Here is an 11,446-nt window from a genome sequence, read left to right as displayed (position 1 = left end):
GATTTGTCACTCCGATTATCGGAGAGGTATCTCTGGGCCCTCTCGGTAATGATCATCACTATAAGCCTTGCAAGCAATGTGACTAATGAGTTAGTTGTGGGATGATGCATTACGGAACGAGTAAAGAGACTTTCCGGTAACGAGATTGAACTAGGTATGATGATACTGACGATCGGATCTCGGGCAAGTAACATACCGATGACAAAGGGAACAACGTATGTTGTTATGCGGTTTGACCGATAAAGATCTTCGTAGAATATGTAGGAGCCAATATGAGCATCCAGGTTTCGCTATTGGTTATTGACTGGAGATGTGTCTCGGTCATGTCTACATAGTTCTCGAACCCGTAGGGTCCGCACGCTTAACGTTCGATGACGATTTGTATTATGAGTTATGTGATTTGATGTACCAAAGTTTGTTCGGACTCCCGGATGAGATCACGGACATGACGACGAGTCTCGAAATGGTCGAGAGGTAAATATTCATATATTAGAAGGTTGCATTCGGACATCGGAATGGTTCCGAGTGATTCGGGCATTTTTCCGGAGTACCGGGAGGTTACCAGAACCCCCCGGGGAAAGATATGGGCCTTATGGGCCATAGGAGGGAGGTTAACCAGCCCACAAGGGGCTGGTACGCCCCCCATAAGGGAGGAGGCCGAATTGGACTTGGGAAGGGGGTGCCAACCCCCTTTCCTTCTCCTACTCCCTATCCTTCCCCTTTTCCCCCTCCGGTAGAAGGAAAAAAGGGTGGGGTCGAATCCTACTAGGACTGGAGTCCTAGTAGGACTCCCCTCTCCCTAGCGCGCCCCTTGTTGGCCGACCTTCTCCTCCCCTCCTTTATATACGGGGGCAGGGGGAACCCCAAAGGCACAACAGACAATCTCTTAGCCGTGTGCAGTGCCCCCCTCCACAGTTACACACCTCGGTCATATCGTCGTAGTGCTTAGGCGAAGCCCTGCGCCGGTAACTTCATCATCATCGTCACCACGCCGTCGTGCTGACGAAACTCTCCCTCGGCCTCAACTGGATCAAGAGTACGAGGGACGTCATCGAGCTGAACGTGTGCTGAACACGGAGGTGCCGTACATTCTGTACTAGGATCGATCGGACCGTGAAGACGTACGACTACATCAACCGCGTTGATAAAATGCTTCCGCTTTCGGTCTACGAGGGTACGTGGACACACTCACCCCTCTCGTTGCTATGCATCTCCTAGATAGATCTTGCGTGATCGTAGGATTTTTTTTGAAATTATCGCGTTCCCCAACACTCTCTACCCTATTTTTCATCATTTTCGTCGCCGCCGATGGATCCCATATGAAAAGTTGCTAGAGATAGTGGAGGCGGAGGATCTGAAAATGTGGCCGCCTGGAAGATCAACTCAGCGACATGGCAAGCCCGCTGGCTAAAAGTTTAGGGAAAGGACGGGGCGGCCGACAAATAGAAGGGCGGTGGGCGGGGCCTGGGAGAGGGTGCAGGAGCCGAATGAGGTCTGGGACGTGAGACGCTGCTGTCGTCAGCCTCCCTATTTCTATGTCGTCAAGCAGCTCGACCGGCAGCCCATGGCTTCCTCCACCATGCTCATGTCGTATTACGTTAACGTCAATGCGACGCTACTCCATTTTGTCGAGTTGGCATCGCCGCAGCTTGTCCGGTCGCGGACGTCGAGCGTGGATTAGCTCAGTTCTCGCTCTCTATTCGTTGGTGTGTCTTAATAGGGTGAGACATTGTATGATGACGCGAACAACAAATGTTTGAGATGGTCCACGATGGAGCCGGGGGCTGCCACGAGGATTGATACGTCCATTTTGCATCATGCTTTTATATTGATATTTAATGCATTATGGGCTGTTATTACACATTATATCACAATACTTATGCTATTCTCTCTTATTTTACAAGGTTTACATGAAGAGGGAGAATGCCGGCGGTTGGAATTCTAGGATGGAAAAGGAGCAAATATTAGAGACCTATTCTGCACAACTCCAAAAGTCCTGAAACTTCACGGAGCATGTTTTTGAAATATATAAAAAATATTGGGCGAATAAAGTACCAGAGGGGGGCCACCAGCCAGCCACAAGGGTGGAGGGCGCGCCCCCCGACCTTGTGGGCCCCCTGGCAGGCCTCCGGTGCCCATCTTTGGCTATATGGTGTCTTTTACCCTGGAAAAAATCATAAGGAAGCTTTCGGGACGAAGCGCCGCCGTCTCGAGGCGGAACCTGGGCAGAACCAATCTAGGGCTCCGGCGGAGCTGTTCTGCCGGGGAAACATCCCTCCCGGAGGGGGAAGTCATCGCCATCGTCATCACCATCGATGCTCTCATCGAGGGAGGGTCTATGTCCATCAACTCTTCACCAGCACCATCTCCTCTCAAACCCTAGTTCATCTCTTGTATTCGATCTTGGTCCCAAAACCTTAGATTGGTACCTGTGGGTTGCTAGTAGTGTTGATTACTCCTTGTAGTTGATGCTAGTTGGTTTATTTGGTGGAAGATCATATGTTCAGATCCTTTATGCATATTAATACCCCTCTGATTATGAACATGAATATGATTTGTCAGTAGTTACGTTTGTTCCTGGGGACATGGGAGTAGTCATGTGAATTTGGTATTCGTTCGATATTTTGATGAGATGTATGTTGTCTTTCCTCTAGTGGTGTTATGTGAATGTCGACTACATGAAACTTCACCATTGTTTGGGCCTAGAGGAAGGCATTGGGAATTAATAAGTAGATGGTGGGTTACTAGAGTGACAGAAGCTTAAACCCTAGTTTATGCGTTGCTTCGTAAGGGGCTGATTTGGATCCATATGTTTCATGCTATGGTTAGGTTTACCTTAATTCTTCTTTCGTAGTTGCGGATGCTTGCGAGAGGGGTTAATCATAAGTGGGAGACTTGTCCAAGGAAGGGCAGCACCCAAGCACCAGTCCACCCACATATCAAATTATCAAAGTAACGAACGCGGATCATATGAGCATGATGAAAACTAACTTGACAACAATTCCCATGTGTTCTCGGGAGCGCTTTGCTTTATATAAGAGTACGTTCAGGCTTGTCCTTTGCTACAAAAAGGATTGGGCCACCTTGCTGCACCTTGTTTACTTTTATTACTTGTTACCCGTTACGACTTATCTATCACAAAACTATTTGTTACCGATAATTTCAGTGCTTGCAGAGAATACCTTACTGAAAACCACTTGTCATTTCCTTCTGCTCCTCATTGGGTTCGACACTCTTACTTATCGAAAGGACTACGATAGATCCCCTATACCTGTGGGTCATCAAGGATCGGCAAGTGGATGACTTGGAGTTGGAGGTGCACGCCCAACAATCGGGCACGTAGAGCCGGTCCGACACGTACACCCAGTCACACACGTACACCCAACAGTCAGGCACGTATACCCACCAAGCCGGAGTAGGACGGTAATGAAGACCATGATCAGGAGGAATCGCCAGTCGATCCAAAGAAGAGTGGTAGAGGGGAAAGTTTCAACATGAATGAGGACGAATTACTGTGAGATGCGTGGTTGGCCACTAGCATTTGATCAGATCCATGGCATGGAGCAAAAGGGTGCAACATTTTTGGGCCAATATTCATACTTGGTTCCATGAACACAAGAATTTCAAGCCATACCACAACAAACTCATCCGAAATCGTGGGACGAATTCGCTCAACCATCGATTGTACACCATCGAAGAGTCCGTGAGCATATATTGCAGCCAGTTGAAACAACTAATCGACCGTTGGCCAAGTGGTGCGCTAATCACCGAGCAAGTAAGTCGTTATATGTGTTGGTCATTTGGACGGACATGCAACTTGTTGGCCAAATATACTCTATGGGTTGGTCATTTCACCGGATGTGCAAGTTTGGCCAGATATACTCTATGCGTTGGTCATCTGGCCGGATGTGCAAGTATTGACAATATTTCCTTTCTAGCCCTCCCGTGCGTGCAACTTATTTTTGAAGGTAGAAAAGAGGAGCTTCGTTATCATGCATTGCTGGTTGAAATTAAAAGGAGCACCCAAGTGGCAACTATCCATTGTCAACTCCATCAAGACAGTCTGCATCGGCACTGAGGAAGAAGTAGGATCCAATCGACCCAATAAAATATTCACAAATTTACATAAAATGAAAATAAAAATGGAAAAAAGAAGAAAAATATACATTAAGAAGAAAAAAAGAATAGTAGAGGAAACACTGAAGGGGGGGTGTCGGATAGAATCTTCTAGAACCTTACCAAAATAGGGAGTGCCCGTGTACATGGTTGACCCAATTACCTCCACCAGGTGCTTTTTGATTTCTCCTGCCGCGTTTGCTCGCAATAGTAAACAGAGACGCATAGGACTCATTGCACAGACATATGGTTGAAACTTGAAATTGTTGTCCGGTCCGGTCCGGCTCCCAAGTGTTTTGGGAGCAACTAATCAGGGAGTACCCTATGGGGACACTGCTCGAGGAGCACGAGCAAGCCTAACCAGATAGAGATGCGACATGAGGAGCGAGGCTACAATTGTTTTTTCTCAGTTTTTTCCCTAGTTCGTGTGTGCTGCCTAAAATATGTATTTGTACTACATGGTAGAACATAGGTGTGATGCTTGGGGCAGTACATGTGTGCTCCACAAGCTGTGTTGTGTGGTGTTGAACAAGTTGTTGTGCGTCGTGTCAAAGGAATGTTGCATGGTGTTGTACATCTGTGCTGCGTGACACATCAAAGGTTGTTCAATGGAGTGTGGTGTGTTGCTTGCGCAAAATGCACAAAACACCGGGAGCACAAATACTCTATTGTATGGCGAAAAAAATAACTGAAGTGAGCGAGTGACAGTTCCGCGCTCGCGCACGCGCCGGGACCGCCGCTGCCACCGGCTGATCTCCCTCCTCCGGCTACCTCCGGCCCAGCCAAGCACAGATCTGGGACCCTCCCGGTGTCCTCTCTCCATCCACCCCGAAGCCCGGCGCCGTCTTCGCCGGCTCTCTCCCGCGGAGGAGTTCGAGTCGGGCCCTCCCACTCTTCCTGTCCCATTCCCGTGCGGCCACGCCGGGCAGCACCGGGGCGCCCCTGCGGGCTCGAGCAGGCCCCCCTACGCCTCCCTCTCCTCTCGCCGCCGCCGGTGGCGTCGCCGGGCAAAGCCCTGGCAGCGTGGCGGCGGCGGGACGCCTCGGTCGCCGTTCTCGAGAGCGGGGGTGGCGCTGCTTCACTGCTCCAGGCGGTGATGCTGCGGGAGGGTGGTGGCTGGCCATGGCTGGGCGTGCTCAGCTCGGCTGGACGTGGTGCTCAGTCGGGCGGTGGAGGCTGGATCTCGGGGCGGCGGCCCCGGGACGGTGGTGGGTGACGTCGGCTATGGTGTTCACGCGGGCGAAGCAGTGGCCGTGGTATGCCGCCTGGTCCAGCCAGTCTTCGGTCGTGGGGTGCGGCTGCGGGTGAAAACCATGCCTTACTGCATTCGGGGTGACGATGGCACCGTCCACGGGCGTCATGACCCAGTTGAGGGCGTCGTCACTTCAGCTCGTCTCCTAACTGAGTTTCCGGCTATGGGGACTCGTGGATGGTGCTAGTCCAAGATGGTGGCTGACGGCGTTGTCGGGGCGGCGGTCCCAGGTTTGGCGGTGGCGGCTTCGGCCAGGGGGTGGTGCGTGTCTGGCCGCGGCGGATCGTGGGATCTCGTGGCCAGAGTGAGGTCGGTCTCGGCAGAGGAGGTGGTTAGTGGGCGGTGGTCGGTGGTGGCAGGTGGTCGACACATCTCCGAGAGAAATCCTTGCTCCGGTCTTCACCGGAGCCGACAACGGCGGCGCCCGCGGGTGCCGCGATCTTTCTTGGATGCGTCGTCGTGGAGGTTCTCCTCCTTCTACCCATGGCTTTGGCTCCGGAGGGAAACCTCAGATCCGCTGGATCGGGCGATGAAGGTGTCTTAGCGTCTTTCTCCTCCTTGGGGGCGTCGTTTCGGAGCCGGCTACGACTGAGAGACTGGTGGATGATGGCATCTTCGCCGTCAATGGCGGCATCTTTGCCGCATGGTTTGCTGAGGCGGGGCGCTGGTTTTTGTTTGGCAACGATGATGGCATTGAGAGGAGCTTGGGTCGCGGCGTGGTCTTCGGTAGTCGGTTCTTCCCGGCGTGTCTGAGGTACTCTTCCGTGGTTGCTTGGTTGCTTTGAAGTCGGAGCTGCGTTGGAGCGAGTCCAGGTGGTGACGATGACAGACACTCGGCGGTCGTTTGCGGAGGGCACGGTCGGCGCAAGTCCTGCATATTTCCCTTATGTTGCTCGTTGTCGAAGTCGGAGCTGTCGGTTGCTTGCGCGTGTGGCCATCTGTTGGCATGTGCCGTCGTGAATTTTGTTCCATGTCGGTGACCAGGTTGGCCGTGGTGCCCATGTCATGTGGGTTGTGTTGTATCGGTTTTAGCCCGGTTTTCCATCAATTAACCAGGCAATTCTCTTCTTATTAATCAATGAAAATGGCAAGTCTTTTGCCTCGTTTAAAAAAAACACAAATACTCTACTGTGGGGAGTTCAAGTATACTAGACTGGAGAGTATAAGTGTACTACAATGGAGAGGAGGGGTACAAGTTGCGTCAATAAAATCATTAAACCTCAACATGAAATCTATTTTTGAAGTTCTCGACGTGAGGAGCACAATAGAGAAAATGCTTCATAATTCAGGCACGTTCACAAGATACTTGATTTGAGAAAATGGATCTCACGAAAAGAGCACCCTAGGGTTATCTCCTATCCTTCTGAACCCGTGGATAACCCATGAAACTCCTTGCTTTTTATAAGATGCATCAAACTCTTTGCTGACGACAAGTGATGTGAGATGCACCACTTATCGCCGCGACACAGCTTAAAAGTTAAAACAAACTTCCGCACAAGGATTCTTAACCAGGGATTTCGACACAACTGATATGTATCGCCTGCTATGAGCGCTGGCCAACCCTATTTGGTGCGTAGGTCGCTACTTCGCGACTGAGCGCATACCCCTCTCCCCCCTCCCCTCGGCACGCTGCGCTACATATATTTAGTCCAACCCATTAGCTCTTTCCATTTCTAGGAAGGTTCTAGAACCTTCCCAAATCGGCCATTTATTTCTTTGTGTGTTCTATCTGCTTTCTTCCTTTTAGATCTTTTCTCTCCTTTTTTCATTTTGGTGTTTCCTTTTTCTTTTTCATCTCTCTTTTAGTTTTTTCATGCTTGTTTTTCCTTTTATCTTTAAAATTTCTTGTCTTTTACATTTTTCTTTATTTTTTTTAAATCGTGAATATTTTAATTAATCATGAATATTTTTTAAATTTGCGAATATTTTCTAGATTTATTAAGTTTTTTTAATTGGGAACATTTTTTAAATTCATGAATTTTTCTTTAAATTGCGAACATTTTTCGAAAACCATGAACAATTTGGAAATTCATAAAGTTTTTTAAATTATGAAGATTTTATGAATTCAAAAATGTTTTCTTCAAATTAGTGAATATTTTAGAAATTGTGAACATTTTTTTAATCTGCAAACATGTTTTCAATCACGATCATTTTTTGGGAACCGGGGGACAATTTGAAATTCATGAAAAAAAACTTTTGACGATCTTTTTTGAATTTGTTAAATAATTTCTAATTGTCGAAATGCTTTTTTAAAGCATGGACATTTTTTGCATTTTTACTAATTTTCTAACCTTCATGAACATTTTCAAAATTTGTGAACATTTTTTGAATTGCTGAACATTTTAAAATTTCGTGCAAATTTCATAAAAACATGAACATTTTTTTACCCCCCCCCCCCAAATATATATTTCAAAATCATGAACATTTTAGTGAACATGCAAACATTTTTGAAATAACAATTGTTTTTGAATACGAGAACATTTAATGATTACTTAAACATGTTGTTTTCAAAATGAACATTTTTTGAATTTGAATAACGTTTTGAAAGCCTGAAATATTTTAAGAACCCGTAAGGGCATGGTGGGGAAGCGAAAATCCTACACCTAGGTACGTTTTTGAAAACTCTACGTAATCGTTGCAACTAATTATCCACGGGAGCTATATGCCGCTTCATGCGAGATACCCGGCCATTAGCTCCGAGGGATCGAACCCAGGTCTCCTAGACGATTGGTAGCAATGCTAGCCACTAAGTCATCATGGTGTTCGTGGTAAAACAACAGGGGGCAACATACTTAAGGTAAAAGAGCAAGTTTTTTCTACTGTTTTTTCTGCTTTTTTCTGTTTTTCCCAACAGCTTTCTTCATTTCTTTCTATGTTTTCAATTTTTTTCTTCCTTTTCTATTGTCTTTCTTTCATTTTCTTTGCTTCTTTCTCGGTCTTCACTTTTTTTTTGTTTCTTTCTCATTTTTAATCGGGATTATCATTTTCTCTCTGTTTGCACAATTTTTCTTATATATTTTTGGTATATACCTAACACATTATTTCTAATACATGTTTAATGTTTTAAATACAAGATCAATTTTTTAATAAATGATCAATATTTCTTTATACACACTTAACATTTTTCAGATGCTTGATTAACTTTTTTAAAAACATGATCAAATTTTTTCACACACATTTTATATTTCTCTATACATTTTTCGTATGCATCAGAAACATTTTATATATACACATTTAACATTTTTGAACCGCTTGGTTAATATATTTTAGAAAAAACATGTAAAGTGTTGTTTGTAATATATTTATTTAGAAAATTTGAAAGTATAAAAAAAGTGAAATAAGAAAGCAAAAAATGAGAACAAAAATGCGAATAATAAAAACAAGGTTGTGGGCCTGTGGCTCCCGTGCGCCTGGGCCGGCCCATCTTACGCATGCGTTCACGCGAGAGTGCCCTACGTCTTGCGTGAAGCGAGACATAGTGCCGCCCCTAATTATCTTTTCCCCCTGAATTTTAGGGTGGGGTGGCCCCCTACCTACCCTAATGTCCAATCCTAACCCCCAAGGTAGAACTGCCTGTTAAAGAAATAAAATATATTACGTAGATCGCGTTGCACCTCCTCCCAGTGCAAGAGCTATATATCGGCTGTAATGATTTGTATTTTTTCTTTAATTTTTTTCATGTCTAACTCTTTTCTTCGGTGTTTTCCTCGGTTTTCATTGGGTTTTTCTGTTGAACTTTTTGTGTTTCTTCGATTTTTTTTATTTTCTTTGATTTTTATTGTTACCCATGGTTTTCTCCTGTTTTTGTAGGTTTTTATTTTTTCCAACACATATCTAATTTTTACACACAATGTACATAATCTATATATCTTTAAAAAATACGCATGTTTTAACATTTCTAAATACATGAGTAACATTCTTTTATATTTTTTGGTTCTGATGTCTACTTGTTTTCATACACGCTGTACACTTTTCATGTACGCCTGAATTTTATTTATATAAACATTAAACATTATGAAATACACAATAAGCATCTTTTAAAATATATGTTTTGATGTCTACCTTTTTCATACACATTATACAGTTTTTGTATACGCCTGGAATATTTTTTATGCACATAAAACAATTTTCAAATACATATTCAACATTTTTCCAACACATGTTTACAAACTTTTGTTAGAATGCGTTTAAATAATTTTCTAATAGATGTTGAATTTTTTTAATGATATCGACATTTTTAACTACTATGTTAACAATTTTTACACTACATTAACATTTTTTTTCAAACATACGTTTTGATGTCTGCTTTCTTCATGCACGTGGTACATTTTTCTATACATGTTTAGTATTGTTTTTCAAATGCATGATTCATGTTTCATTCAAATATATGTTTTTGAACATTTTCAAAATATGGGTTAACCATTTTTTTTCATATTCGCGATTTTTTTAAGTAAGTAAATGTTTTAAAAACATGAACAAAAAAAGGAAACAAACTAATCTGCATGCTACCGAACTCACGCCTGCCACTCCTCCCGAGCGTCAACCCACGTGGCCCATCTATGAGGCGGTATGCGGGCAAGGGCTTGTTCTATCTCGCAATGAGCAGGACATAGTTGTGCCCTTTCTCCCAGCGAGCACTGCGCCAAATAGGCGCTCCCACGAGCGCTAAGGACGCGTTCGGTAGCTCACATCCACCCCAATCAAGCCTGTGCGGGAAGAATTTGTCCTGTTTGGTTGGGTGGGTCGCATCGAAAAGCTGGTCTGCACGAACCTTAAAGCACCTCTGGGCCTGGCTCCAGGAGAACGGCCGAATCGACCATTTTTCCACAGCCAATCCTAAGCGATGCAACTCGTGGCACGTGGGCGTCGGAGACTGCACGCGAGGAGGCATTCTCGAGAAGTCGTGTTCTTTCCCGAAGAGGCGGCATAATTACCCTCACCTTCCCTCACCACTCTCTCCCCCTCTTCCCACTCTGACACTGGTGACGGGGAGCAACGGAGCGATGGATTGCAAGAGGATCCTAGGCGTCGATCACCATATTCACCGGTGCACCGGCAGTACATCGACAATGGGGGTAAGCCCTCGATTCGAGTATTACTGCATTCGATCCGCGGTTTAGATTGTACTTGGCCCATCTTGCTCTCTGACCAGCATTGCCGGACTCGGCCTAATCCATGGCCCAACATGGTATGTCGACTGACATAGGGCCTATCAGTGGGTCAGGAATCACCATCTTCAAATCCTCCGTCGTCGCTTTCTTTACCATCATGTATGCGTCCTTCTGCATGTCCTCGATGCTGGTGAAGTTAGAGCACACTTCCATGTTGTTCTCGAACTTGGTTCGGTCATCGAGCGAGTAGCCAAGGAAGAAAGCCCTCCATCCAATGCCCCGAGGGGAAGGGGTTGGGGATAGGGTTCATGGCGATGGAGAGGTGGTAAAGCAGAGATGTGGAAGATGAGTGACAGTGAGAGACAGAAAGGGTCTGAGTTGATGATGGGTAAGTAGGTGGCCTTTGGGTGGTAAATATAGGGGCTTTGGACAATATGAATGAATGTTGATCATGTTTTGAACTTCGTGTTATTCATAATGCAGATTGAGACGGAAAACACGCACGGCAAGGAGGTAGTGGTGCCTGGAGGCAAGGGCAAGGATGTGGTGGCGCCCGGAGACAAGGGCAAGGTGGTGGTGGAGCCCGAAGACAATGGCAAGGAGGTGCTGCTGGCCTTAGAGAAGGCCAAGGAGGTGGTGCCAGCCTTAGAGAAGGGCAAGGAGGTGGTGCCGCTATTAGACGACGACGTGGTGATGGAGGAGCTCCCTGAGCAACAAGAAGAGGAACTATGACCACTACCATGAGGCGGCAGGATCAACCCACTTCTGCAAGGTGATCCTTGCCCCGAAGATGGAGTGTCTGCCTATGCCTCCAGACTTCACGAAAGATTTCCCCATCGTCTATGTGTTTGATTTGCTTTAAGATTGCTTGTTCACTTTTGTACTCCCTTCGTCCCAAAGTAAGGGTCTCAACTTTGTACAAAATTTGAGACACTTATTTTAAGACGGAGGAGTACTATGTTAAACT

This window comes from Triticum aestivum, chromosome 4D, assembly GCF_018294505.1.
Source record: "Triticum aestivum cultivar Chinese Spring chromosome 4D, IWGSC CS RefSeq v2.1, whole genome shotgun sequence".
NCBI lineage: Eukaryota > Viridiplantae > Streptophyta > Magnoliopsida > Poales > Poaceae > Triticum > Triticum aestivum.
The sequence above is the reverse complement of the archived record's forward strand: the minus strand, read 5'-3'. Positions refer to the sequence as shown.